The sequence below is a fragment of the Ursus maritimus genome, unplaced genomic scaffold (genome assembly GCF_017311325.1).
Source record: "Ursus maritimus isolate PB19 unplaced genomic scaffold, ASM1731132v1 scaffold_5, whole genome shotgun sequence".
NCBI lineage: Eukaryota > Metazoa > Chordata > Mammalia > Carnivora > Ursidae > Ursus > Ursus maritimus.
In genome coordinates, this window is record NW_024426663.1 from 29,544,001 (window position 1) to 29,558,250 (window position 14,250).

The window sequence follows — 14,250 nt, forward strand, 5'->3', positions numbered from 1 at the left end:
TTTATTTTCTTAAAAATACATGACAACTCATTTAGTTTTCTTCTATTTCTTGAAAATGTGTATGAGTCTTAGTCATCAGCCTACCATGAGCAGTGATCTAATGAACTAAAATACTAATAATAGCATTTAAACTTTAAAACTCATAATTGAAAAAATAACAAAATCTGAATTTTTGCTGCTATATCACACTTGTTAGGGTAATTGGTCTGATTTTGAAAGTAGCTAATGATCACTAGAAACCATAACATTTATTGAATCTGTCAAAAAGATCAGAGAAGAGAAAAATAATACTATTCTTTCTTGCTGTTATTTCTAAAGGGTACTCTGTTGTTTTAAAGCACAGAAGCCATCATTTTTAAAATCTTTATACATGCAGAAAATTACTTCATCATAGAATAACATACATCAGAAGCATTTCTAAATTGAAATGTCATCATCTTAAAACATATTACATGCCATTTTTAAAATATATGAGGTGGGGAGGGAAAGAGTGAGGAAATAAAAACGTAATTACAATGTAAAACTTTATACTAAGGCTTGCTTAATATTAGAGATTTAAGTAGCAGGAGAATTAAAACTCTAGATTATTTTGTGGTTAGTATTAAGCACCAGAATAGGTTGGCTTCTTGGGGTGGGGACAGCATATTTAGTTTTCCAAGTAAAATACCATTTAAAGAAAGTATTTTACCATTTTTTAAAATGTAAAAAATCTCATTTCAACCTTCTACCAAATACATAAATATCATATATTTTCAAATCAAAAAAATTGGTCCCTCCAGAAAAAAGTAATTCTGAGAGGGAAGTTTTACAGCCAGGACCCAAATCTTGGTTGCTGAAAAAAATTATTTTCTTGCCAAAAAGCTTAGGAAAGAAGAAATTAACAAAGTAGATGAAAATAAATACACCTTTAGAGAATTGCTATCTCAGTTACAGATTTCATACTGGATCTCTCTCCAGACATTGATGAGAAGCCACAAGAAGCTTAACATCCTGTGAAGGCTTATTCCTGGAAGTTTTTGACACATTCCTCTTAATGTTTTCACGGCCATCAAGAGGCACAGTAAGTTACGAACAGTTTAATTCATTCAGTGTTAGCTTCTTTTTAAGCTTTTAGTTGAAACCTTGTATCAGTAGGATAATAGGTAGAAATTTCCAAAAGTAACTTTGCCTTTTTCTCTCTCCCATACCTGACCCCCAACCGACATATAGCAGTTGCTGAGTAAACATTTGTAGAATAAGTGAAAGGCAAGAGGTGAAAAGCTCTGGAGTGAGAGAAAGAATGCTATGAAGGATACCATCACATCACAAACACACTTAATAATATAGTGATTTTCTTTTTTTTTTTAAGAATATTTTAATACAGTGCTTTTCAAACTATTTCTACCGCAAACCTCAATAAGAAACATGTTTTTCTTTGTGACCCAGTACATACTTACAGAGGTCTACAGATACATAAAACAATAAGTATCTTTAATATGTACAGTTTCTCAGTTGTTTTTTTTTGTTTTGTTTTTTTAACAATGATTATGACCACCTGCTATTGGATTGTGAATAACACTACCCTAATACAATTGTATGAAATGCTTCTACTTCTAAGAATTGTCTCTTTGTCTTTCTTTCTCTTTCTCTATTTATTTATGATAAACAGAGTAACTGTTTATCTCCTATACACAAATAAGTAATAGTTTATAGTATATATAAACTTAGGTCTCAGAGCAGTTGTCTCTGTGAATGTGTGCAGTTAAACACATTGCAGGTATAAAGTGTCATTGTAACATATAATCCTTTAATATTTGTTAGGTGCCCTTAGTCCTTGCACATACTAATTAATAATGGCTTTCATTAAGTAAATAGGCAAAACAAAGACAAGTGACAGAATTGTTCTAAACAAGTTGTAAATCTAACTTTTCCATATTTTTCTGCATAGCAAAGGGCACATAATTTCTAAGGAAGTAAGAATGTGTATAGGACAAAGAAATAGAACCATAACATGTGGAATGAGTTAAAGTAACCAAATCCAATAAATGCCATTGAGAGCATTTCCAAGTTCTAGTATTTTCACTTGGACATTCCTGGCTAACAAAGATTCAGTCCTAGTAAATCAAAGTACTCCCCTGGACAGAGCTTTGTGGCTGGGCTTTTGAGACATTTACATTTTGGGTGAGTGTTAACTGAATTTCAAGAACTAGGCTGTCCTTTATCATATTTTGTACTGTATCATATTTTGTACTATATTTTGTACCATAAGTTGTGTAAGCAGTTCCTTGGGAAGGAGTGGAACTTGTGGCAAGTTAAAAAGAAAAAAAAAAAACTGCTAAAATAAGCATGTATTTATATTATGAATAATGAAAGCTGGTTAAAACAATATATTTTAATGTTCATTTAACATTTCTTGATTTTCTGGTCAGGAACATTCAAAGCCCAATATTTAAAAATCGTCTCTATGCCTGTACCTGTGCACTGAATCACTTCCAAATTGAGCAGTCAAACCTGGTTAATCTAAATTACTTTGCAAACTTCATTACATTACTTGGCTTTTTAAAAATCCTATCAAATTTAATAAGGACATATCCTACAGCTGGTTATCACTTAAATCTTATTATTTGGTCATTTAGATAAACCAAGAACAGATTAATCCTTTCTTTGACTGCAAGTTAGGGCCTTTAAATGTCAGTGTAAACTTGACATGTATATGAGCAAGAGCTGCGAAGCATTTGCCATTAAAGGGTTAATCAGATAATTTAGTCCTTGAGATTCTTTTGAGTGCTTTTTTAGCTGGGAAGAAATTGAATGGTTGAGAAATGGTGCACTATGAAACAAGTTATAAGTATTAGTGTACTTGAAATTTTCAAGAGTGCTTCATAAAAATCTATATTGCACTCCACTATTCGTCTTATTGCTCTTATAATACAAGAGGCATTTGTTCATGTATTGGACTGTTGTACTGAAGGTATAATTAATTTATGAGACAGTAGATCAAAACCTTATATTTTGTTTCTTGCTTTCTGTTGACTGCTAGATAGTTGACAAGGTTCTTTTAAAGTGTTGAGGGAATATATGTCATAATATTTTTAACATACAAAGAGCCCTTTCAAATTAATAAAAAATGATAGAAACACACAATTCATAAAAGAAGAAATACAAATGGATAGGTTTTTCAAAAATGTTTCATTTAAGTAATTCAAATTTTAAATGAATACCTGTTGACTCGGTGTGATTAAGTATTGGCCAGTGAGACTAGATAAAAGGATGAAATGAGAAAGAGTAAAAAAGAGGCATCATTTTCACTATACGCAGTGGGCAAGATATTTACCAGGTAAACGCAAGAGATAATTAGAAGGAATGAGGTAATTAAAATGGATTGCTACAAAATATATATAGAATTATTATGGATTGAATTATGTCTCCCCAAAAGATATGTTTAAAAACCCCCAGTACACAGAATGTGACCTTATTTAGAAATAGGATCCTCGGTGATGTAATTAGTTAAGGTGAGGTCATAGTAGAATAAGGTAGGCCCTTAGTCTATGACTGGTGTCCTAAAACAATGTGAAGACACAGAAGGCCATATGACAACACAGGAAGAGATTGGGATTATGCAAGCCAAGAAACCCAAAGTGACACTAGAAGCTACAAGAAGGGCATGGAACAGATTCTCTCTTAGATCCGATTTCAGACTTCGAGCCACCAGAACTGTGAGACAATAAATTTCTGTTGGTTTAAGCCACCCAGTTTGTGGTACTTCGTTACGGCAGTCCTAAAAGATTAATACATAGAACCCAGCTTTTCTATATGCCAGCAATAACCAAATATAATGGAAAAATAAATCCCTACTGAGTCATAGAAGACAACATTTTAAAAATGACTTGTACTAATACATGAAAAGCTAATGTCAAAACATGGTTTCTTTTTATGTCAATTTGTAAATTCAATGAAATAAAAAGACAATAGGGTTGGAGAGATGAGGAGAATTTTAGGAAATGACTATAAAATCAAATTAAACTGGGATGGGGATATGAAAAAGACTAGTAATGAGGGAAAACTAGTTTTGCTCACTATTAAAACTTTGTCAAATTGCAGTAATTAAATGCATGGTAAAAGAATAAAAGATCAAAGAGAATAGAACTCAGGAGTGAACCCAAATATATATTTATGGGAATTTAGTATATGATAAAGGATATTTCAGACCCTTGGGAGGAAGAGATTATTCAATAAATCATATTGGGATAACTGGCTAATCATTGGGGGAGGGGGAATAAAGCTGGATCTCTATTTCACTTCTCACACCAAAATAAATTTTAACTGTGTCAAAGATACCAATATGAAAGAAAAAAATCGAAAGGTAGAAGAAAACATAGGTGAAACTAATAGATTAATGAATTTTAAATTGATAATTGCAGTAAATGTATAGGGAAATAGGAAACAATACGCTTAGTGAAAATATTTTAAAGATGAAAATTCACAAATTAATACATAAATGTAATACCACAATTATCAAAATTGTATATATAGGAAAAAATAGACTATCCAAGAAAATCTTGAAAATGGGGAATTAGGAAGAGAGAGAATAAATGTAGGAGATAGTACAGTTGGATACTGAAACTTAAAACTGCATTTAAAACAGTGAAACTGGCTAAGATTAAACTTGGTGGAGTAGACTAGAAAACCCAAACAAGTATATACAGATACATACGTACCTGATAGAGGTAAAGGATGGATAATAAATAAATGGAATTAGGAAAGTCCGTTACAAATTTTTTAAAATATTTTATTTACTTATTAGTGCGAGTGGAGGGGCAGAGGGAGAAGCAATGTGGGGCTTAATCCCAGGACTCTGAGATTATGAAATGACCTGAGTAGAAAGCTCACACTTAAGCGACTGAGCCACCAAGCGCCCAGAAAGTCTGTTACCTATTGAGAAAAATAGATTTCTATCTCATCCCACACAACACAAGACTTAAGTGGATTAAAGAGTCACAACTGACCCTTGAACAGTGTGGATCCACACACAGCTAGTTCCCTCTCTGCCATGGTTGTCCTAGGAGCTCTAGCTACCACCACCACCATTACCACCGGAGAAAGCACTACATCATCATCCTTGCTGTATACCACCAGTTCCTGTCGCAGTCTAGGGTGCGTGTTTCTGATTGGTGGAGCCAAGGTTTAGGCTCATACCCTCCCTTTGGCAAGCAGGGCAAAGAAAACAAGCATTTGACCTTTTTCAGCATCTATCGTGCAAGGCTCTGCCTCTGCAACACTTGTGGGTAGATGGAGGTGGTATTCAGATGCTGAAAATCCATAAAAGACTTGGATGATAAGAATAGAGCTACCTGGGACACTTCAGGGACAAGATGGAGAGTGAGACTTGAACGATGGTGGGATGGAAGGAAGGCAGGCCAGCAGTTGAGACAGAACTTCTTAGTGCCATGTATCTAAGAAGGAAGTTACTGGCCTGTGTTGAGTGATGGGCTTGCTGGACTGAAGAGTTATGGAGAAAGCTAAAGTGGACAGGTGGTGGAAGGAAGGAAACGAGAAAAAAAAAAAAAAAAGGAAATGGTAAAGCAACCAGAGACCAACAACTGCAGGAAGCTGCTGCCACCCAATGCCGGGAGAACGGAGGGAAGAAAAGGTGTTGCAGAGCCGCAGGGCCAGGGTTACCTGCAGAAGCCAGAAGCCCCGAGAAGCACCATGCAGTCTGCCTGTGAGAACTGGAGCCAGCTCCTGTGCAGTGGGCCTGTTCCAGGTGTGCCAGGAAAAGGGATGAGGGTCTGTCGTGAAAGTGATCGGCCTGAGCTAGATGATTTGACACTGCAGAAAATTGACATTTGTTAGGTTATCTCAGGGAGAAAGACAGCACTTGACATCCCTTCTGCTCCTTTAAAGGCAAATGATTTTCGGATGAGTTATCTGAGTCTCGAAGGTAAAGTGGACACAGGAGAGAATTGAGGAAAGTAATCTATCATTGTCTTTGCCTGCTCCAAACAGTCACTTTGGTGAGCTTTTCCTACTCCCCAACTTCCCAAGAGTGTAGATCCCCAAGCAGGTTGCTGACAGCACCCACAGCTGAGCAGACTCGCAGGGAGAAGAGTGAAGCTCGTATTAGTGTTTGCCCCCCCTCCCTGAGATAAAGCTGTCAGTACCACAGTCTCCCTTCCTGATCAGAAATCCCCAAGGAGACATAAAGCAGAGCCTTCTCTAAGTACTCTGATGGGTGACCTCCTTTTTAAAGACTTAGAGTATAAGGATCCCAGTCATTGGAACTTAGCCTTGGCTTGGCTCTGGGATGTCTGTAGCCTACTTACCATAGACTTTGCTCAGCCTTGGAGAACAGCTAACACCACTGTTTTGATTCTCTTACTCTCCACTCCCTTTAACTATTTCCAGACCCTCCACTCCCTCCAGACCCCTGGCAGAACATAGTTTAGTTTGCAGGTTAATCCCAGTTGGGAGTTCTCTTCTGAATACCCACTTTTCACATCCACTTCCACAAAGACAGAGATATGGTCAACCCACAGGTGGCAGGAAAACTATGATTCAGAGGAAAAGCTGTATGTTTCTGTTAGTGGAAAGGCTACATGGAAATGAAACTATTACATTGTTTATAAATATACAGGGAAGTTAGCAAACACTTGGGTAAGGAAATAGCTGGGCCTATAGACAAAAGAGGAGCAGTAGTCATACTGATTTGTAACAAGAACAGAGACCCGTTCTTCATTCATGACGCAAGTATTAATTCACTACCTACTATATGTCAGGCACTGTGCTAAGCTCTGGGAACACACAGTTAAGAAACTCATGATCCCATAACTTATTCTTATATTGCAGTGGACCAAGTGCTGAGATAAAGGTCATTGTGATACTGTGATTTGTAATAAGAAATAGGTATTTGGTCTTTGTCCTGTTTCTGGCACAAAGTTCCTGAAACCCTTGGAATTTCCTAAGCGATAAGAGCGATAAAGGTGTCAGGGAAACACATATCAAACCCACAATGAGATACCACCTCCCACCAGTCAGAATGGCCAAAATTAACAATTCTGGAAACAATACATGTTGGTGAGAATGCAGAAAAAGGGGAACACTCTTGCACTGTTGGTGGGAACGCAAGCTGGTACAGCCACTCTGGAGGAGAACAGTATGGAGCTTCCTCAAAAAGTTAAAAATAGAGCTACCCTATGACCCAGCAATTGCACTACTAGGTGTTTACCCAAAGGATACAAACATAGTGATTCTAAGGAACACATGCACCCCAATGTTTATAGCAGCACTATCCATAATAGCCAAACTACGGATAGAGCCCAGATGTCCATCGACTGATAAATGGATAAAGAAGATGTGTGTGTGTGTGTGTGTGTGTGTGTGTGTGTGTAATGGAGTATTACTCAGCCACCCAAAAGAATGAAATCTTGCCATTTGCAACGACATGGATAGAACTAGAGTGTATTATGCTAAGCAAATTAAGTCAGAGAAAGACAAATACCATATGATTTTACTCATATGTGGAATTTAAGAAACAAAACAGACGAACATAGGGAAGGGAAAGAAAAATTAAATAAGATGAAAACAGCAAGGGAGGCAAACTATAAGAGACTCTTAACTCTAGGGAACAAACAGGGTTGCCAGAGGGGAGTTGGGTGGAGAGATGGGGTTACTGGGCGATGGGCATTAAGGAGGGCTCTTGATGAAATGAGCACTGGGTGTTACATGTAACTGATGAATCATCAAATTCTACCCCTGGGGGTGGGGAAGAATTCTTTGGGAGAAAAAAGAGTGATGAACGTGTCTTTTTTTTTTTTTAAGATTTTATTTATTTGTTTGTTCATTCATTTGAGAGGCAGAAGCAGAGAGAGAGGGAGAAGCAGACTCCCCACTGAGCAGGGAGTCCGATGTGGGGCTCAATCCCAGGACCCTGAGATCACGACCTGAGCCGAAGGCAGACGCTTAACCGACTGAGCTACAAAGGCGCCCCCAAAGGTGTCTTGATATTCAGAACAAACCACTTTCAACCACATCTGAGTTTATGTCGGTTCAGTGGCTTTTTTTGTCAATTCAGTGGCTGAGTTTATGATTGCCAGGAGAATCAACCCTGGGGTTGGAAGATTGGAACTTTTAGTCCCACCCTCCAACTTCTGGGGAAGGGAGAGAGGCTGGAGGTTGAATCGATCACCAGTAGCCAATGATTTAATCAATCATGCCAGTGAAATGAAGCCTCCATAAAAACTGAAAAGGAGGGGCGTTAGAGAGCTCCCCAGTTGGTTGGTAAACCATGTAGACTGGGGAGAGCGGCTCTCCTGGGGAACCACTGAAGCTGGGCATCTCTTCCATCTGACTGTTCCTGAGTTAAACCCTTTTATAATAACCCAGTAATCCAGTAAGTGAATTGTTTCTCTGAGTTCTGTGAGCTGCTCTAGCAAATTAATCAAATCCAAGGAGGGGGCTATTGGAACCTCCCATCTACCTCTGATCTGTCAGAGGCATTAAGAGACAACCTCGGCTTGCGACTGGCATCTGAAGTGCTTGTGGTGGGGGGGCAGTCTTGTAGGACTGAATCCTTGACTGTGGGATCTGATGCTATCTCCAGGTAGATAGTGTCAGAACTGAGTTAAATTGTAGGACACCCAGCTGGTATTGGAGAATTGCTTGCTGGTGTGTAGAGGGGAACCCACACATCAAAATTGATGTCAGAATGGGAGTCATAGAAGGTCTTATTGGAGCCCAGAGGAAGGGACCAACAGAAACTTTCAGTTTGAATTTCATATAATAGGCCACAGCTGCCTAAGTCATCTCAGGTAGGAGATAGAGTGAAAAACTGCAGAGAGTTTTCAGAAGACCTCTGGATCACATAGAATGTGTTCAGCTCTCAGTAATAGAACACCTGACCGATGCTGATTTAAACAATGAAGATGATTAAGGGTCCCACACAACTGGAATCTGGGAATACATGGTTTTGAGTTCAGAACAGCAGTTCAGTGATGTGATTTAGGGCTCCGGCTGTCTCACCTCTTCTGGCTTTAGCATTTTCAGCTTGTAGACACTGTCTTCCTTCCGGTACCAAGATAGTAATGCTGCCCTGGTGGGTGAATCATTTAAATTTTCTGGTTCTCCATTTCTCCTCTATAAAACGAGATGTGATTGGATGATGAGCTTTCTATTACACCAACTGCTACCCTGGTATGATAGTTTCACCCATTATAGTTCTTAAACTTGAATGTGTATCAGAGTCACCTAAAGGGTTTATTAAAACAGTTTGTGATTCAATAGGTGTGGAATGTGGTCTGCAAATTCACAAGTTCTAACTTTTAACCAGTTCCCAGATATTGATGCAAGTGCTGATCCAGGAACCAGGCTTTGAGAACCACTGGTTTAAGTTCTCAGTATGTCAGTTTCCCTGACCTGCAAAATGAAGGAGTGGCTCTTAAAGAGGGATCATATTACTCCTAGATAATTGCCCAATCCACTGGGGAGCTTTTTAAAATACAGACAATTGAGGGGTGCCTGGGTGGCTCAGTCGATTGAGCGTCTGCCTTCGACTCATGTCATGATCCCAGGGTCCTGGGATTGAGCCCCAAGTTGGGCTCCCTGCTCAGCAGGGAGTCTCTCCCTCTCCCTCTGCCCTTCCTCCTTGCTCATGTTCTCTCGGTCAAATAAACAAAATCTTTAAAAATTTTTTTTAAAAATAGCCTCTATCACCCTCCATAAAGAAAGAAAGAAAAGAAAGAAAGAAAGAAAGAAAGAAAGAAAGAAAGAAAGAAAGAAAGAAAGAAAGAGAAAGAACAATACAATACAACACAACACCACGCAATACAGATAATTGAGCCTCACCCCTGGAGATTCTGGTGCAGTGGATCTGGGACTGGGACTGGGCCCAACCCCTTAGTTGATTATGACTTTAGAGAGTTAGATAATGTTTAAGATCTTTCTAGCTCCATATTTGAAAAGCAAGATTGCTCATTACAACAACTCGAGTAGTCAGAAAGGAAGAATAACTGCAAAGGAATTAGCATTTTTACCATCTTTCCTTTCAAATTCACAGATATCTAGGGATCTATAAAAAACCTTCCTACCCTAGGCGTGAAAAAGAAACTAGACATTACTAGTCTCTTTACTTCCTAGTTCCTCTAAGAAACTTTCCCTACTCTCCTCCTTCTGGAGGTTTATAATTTCACTCTTAACTCTCTTAGCATTTATCTATATTAGTATTATTACCTTTTATAGATACATTTTTAATTTTTTGGTTTTAATAGTACATGGGCAGAATTCTTAAAATCAGCTAATATAAAAGGTTATAAGACTCAGAAAACTCCCACCACCCTCCCAGTCCCACTCCCCAGAAATAGTTTTTTTTTTTTTTTTTTTTAAGATTTTATTTATTTATTTGACAGAGAGAGAGAGACAGCCAGCAAGAGAGGGAACACAGGCAGGGGGAGTGGGAGAGGAAGAAGCAGGCTCCTAGCGGAGAAGCCTGATGTGGGGCTCAATCCCAGAACGCTGGGATCACGCCCTGAGCCGAAGGCAGACGCTTAACGATTGCGCCACCCAGGCGCCCCCAGAAATAGTTTTAACTGTTTCATTTGCCACTTCTGGTGTTTACCTCCATATTTCTAAGTCATAAGCATACACTGCTTATTTCTTGATTTCCCAATTTCCAGCATAATTTATTGACTTCCCACCATGATAGCTGAGGGTTTAGTTCTCCTGGGCCAATTAATGTACTCTGATTATATGTTTGATTCCCCCCAATTATTTATTTTTCTTGTAATAATAGCCTCAATACTTTTGTTCAATTTTTATAAACAATTTTTATAAATCCATCTCTTCCCAGATGCTTTGGCTTGTCTGTTTAAACAGATGACAAATGAGTTTTCCCAAACTTTTAAACATACGACATTTGTTCTTTTGCCCTCCCTTCTGGAGCCTCCGTCCTCCAGCCCCACTAGGAACTGGTAGCTCTCTGCCACACACCTGTCCTCCTGGTGGTGTCCTTCAGCCTCTGTCTTGTGTTGAGAACTCTGTTGCCAGAATCCTATGTCCTCCTCTCTTTTGTTCTTCCTGGAACTCTCATTATTCAGATATTGGGTCTTCTGAACTGATCTTCTGTATCTGTGCTTTCCAATATGGTAGATTCTGGTCACTTGTGGCTTTTGAGCACTTGAAGTGTGGACAGTCCAAATTGAGGTATGTCATAAGACTCAGTGTGAAGAAGGTCTTTTACCTTCTTCAGTATGAAGAAAGATTATAAACTATTTCATTAATAATTTTTATGTTGATTACATATTGAAATGACAGTATCTTGAATATATTAGGTTAGATAGAATATATTACTAAAATTAATTTTGGTTATTCTTTTCTGATGTGATTACTAAAAAAAATCAAAATTAAAAATGTGGCTTGTAATATATTCCTATTGGACAGTACTGCTTAGTGTGTATTATCTGCTCTATTACATTTTCCATCTTTTTATTCAGTCTGTTTTCTGGGAAATGTCATCAATTCCACCTTCTAATTCTTCTACTGAATTTTTTTTTTAAAGATTTTATTTATATATTCATGAGACACAGAGAGAAAGAGGCTGAGGAAGGGGCAGTCTTCCTGCAGAGCAGGGAGCCCGATGCGGGACTCAATCCCAGGACTCTGGGATCACGACCAGAGCCAAAGGCAGACGCTTAACTGACTGAGCCACCCAGGCATCCCTGAATTTTTTGTTTCAACTGCCATCTTTTTAAATTTCCAAAAGCATTTTGTTAATCTTTTAGTCTTTCTTTTACATAGCATATTTCATTTATTTCATGAATGCAATGGTTTCTCATCTCTGATTTTGTAATTCTAGCTCTCTTGACATTTTATTCTGCTATCTTCACTGTTCCATTTTCCTACAAGTTTCTCCATTCTCTTTGGTCTCCATTCATATTCAAGAGGTACCAAGAAGTTTGCCTAAACATACTGCGTGCATTGGCTTGTTGGCTTGTGGTCTTTACTGTGGATTGATGATGGGGAAAGCTGGACTTTCTTAGAGAGAAAGTCACCACCCCCACCAGCAAATGTTAGTTTGTGGAGGCTTTTCCTCTGGTACTTTTTTATTTCTCCAGAGAAGAATCTTCCAGGCTTCTGTCTTGGTAAATAGTAGCTGGGGGAAGGGAGAGAGATGTTGGAAGCTAAGTGTTCACTTTTCAGTTAATTCCACTATTTTCAGTGCCTACTCATCCCTGGCCTCTCTGACAAGTTTCCAAATCCAGATCTTCTCAGGTTCAATATCACTAGAGAAGAAACCTTCTGTTACTTAAGAAAGTAGAGGTAGTCACCTGACCATAGGTTGGAAAGGGAGAGAGGATGTGGTTCATCCAAACTTCAATTTCTCCATTACACTATAGGGCCCAAGGGCCTCACTTCTTTTTGGTGCCCTTTGTGAATACTTAACGTGGTTTAACTTTCTCTCTTCTAGTAAGTCAGTTACCATCGTCTTGCTGCTTTTCATTTTTAGAAGCTATGTGTAGGGGCACCTGGGTAGCTCAGTTGGTAGAGCACATGACTCTAAATCTCAGGGTTGTAAATCCAAGCCCCATGTTGGGTGTGGCACCTACTTTTAAAAAAGAAAAGAAAAAAGAAAGCTGTGTTTAAATCTTTTATCTACTGTTATTCCCGTCCTGTTCAGGTTGTCCTTGTGGGCTAATTCATTTTGAATTATGTAGTATTTTCTCAGAAGGGTTTTAGTAAATAGAGGAGATCAACACATTTCCTCATCTCTACCTGAACTGCTATTTCTACCCTAAGCTTAAGTTATTTACTGCTTTTTATTTTCTCCTTTGATAGAGGGCAGGATCCAAGCCTACTTTATCTTTGAGTCTACCTACCACCACCTTCTTCTTAGCGTCTACATGTGATTTTGTATATGCGAAGTGCTTGACAGAGAAGGAAGTCACTCGTGTAAATTGTCCATAGTTTTGAAAGTTATTGGCTCCCTGTGTGCCTAGGTAAAATCACTTTACCTCTCTGAGCTACAGGAGATCTGAGTTAGAGTCTCTAACAGTCTCTAGATGACTTCTAAAGGCCCTACTTACCTTTAACATTCTAAGAATCCATGTGCCCAGTTTCTCCAGCAGTTTGCACTGTTTACTAATGTATATCATATCGTCACTAGGCATCTAACATTGTGGAGACCTTTTACAAAGGAAAAAATTTAAATCCATCAAGAGAGGCAATAATTAACTCCTAGTTGAAGAGCTTATAATCCATGATCAACAACAGTGACCAAGTGTAGTATTGAAGATAGAATGAGAATAGCAAGTACAATTACACCAGTACCTTTTTCCTGTCCTACCCGCGTAAGTCTTGGCACAAGGTGTGGAAGGATGAAAAAGGTAGGTAGGGTAAAACTACTGGAAGTTATTTATTTTATTTCATTTTAAAGATTTTACTCTTAAGTAATCTCAACACCCAACATGGGGCTTGAACTTACAACCCCAAGATCAAGAGTCACATGCTCTAGCAAATGAGCCAGCCAGGCACTCCTGGAAGTTGTTTTAAAGTGTACCTTGGACTCTGGGAAACAAACTGAGGGCTTCAGAGGGGAGGGGGGTGGGGGAATGGGATAGGCTGGTGATGGGTAGTAAGGAGGTCACGTATTGCATGGTGCACTGGGTATTATACGCAACTAATGAATCATGGAACTTTACATCAAAAACTAGGGATGTACTGTATGGTGACTAACATAATATAATAAAAAATATTAATAAAAAATAAAAATTAAAAAATAAAATAAAGTGTATCTTGGAGGGGCACCTAGGTGGTTCAGTCAGTTACGCATCTGCCTTCAGCTCTGGTCATGATCCCAGGATCTTGGGATCGAGCCCTGCATGGGGCTCCCTGCTCAGTGGAGAGTCTACTTCTCCCTCTAACTCTGCCCCTCCCCCCTGCTCATGCTCCCTATCTCTCTCTTTTAAATAAATAAGTAAAATCTTCGGGTCTGGTGAGGTCAACAGATCAGGAGACAATCGTCACTTTTAAAAAGATAGTTTCTTACTTAAAATTTCCAAGAATGGACATGGTGTCCCACCTGGTGTAATGTAGGACCATATAGGGAAGCAGCAGGGTGAGTCAGGAGGCAGAAGTGTGAGGAAAGCATGGGCAAAAGACTTCATTGCAGTTTTTGCAGGAGGGAATGGGCAAGGTAACAAGCTGCTGAGCAGACTTCGGATTGGAGAGTTGATAGTTTGAATAATTGATAACTGGCTCAGTTGAATAACCGACAGCTGAATA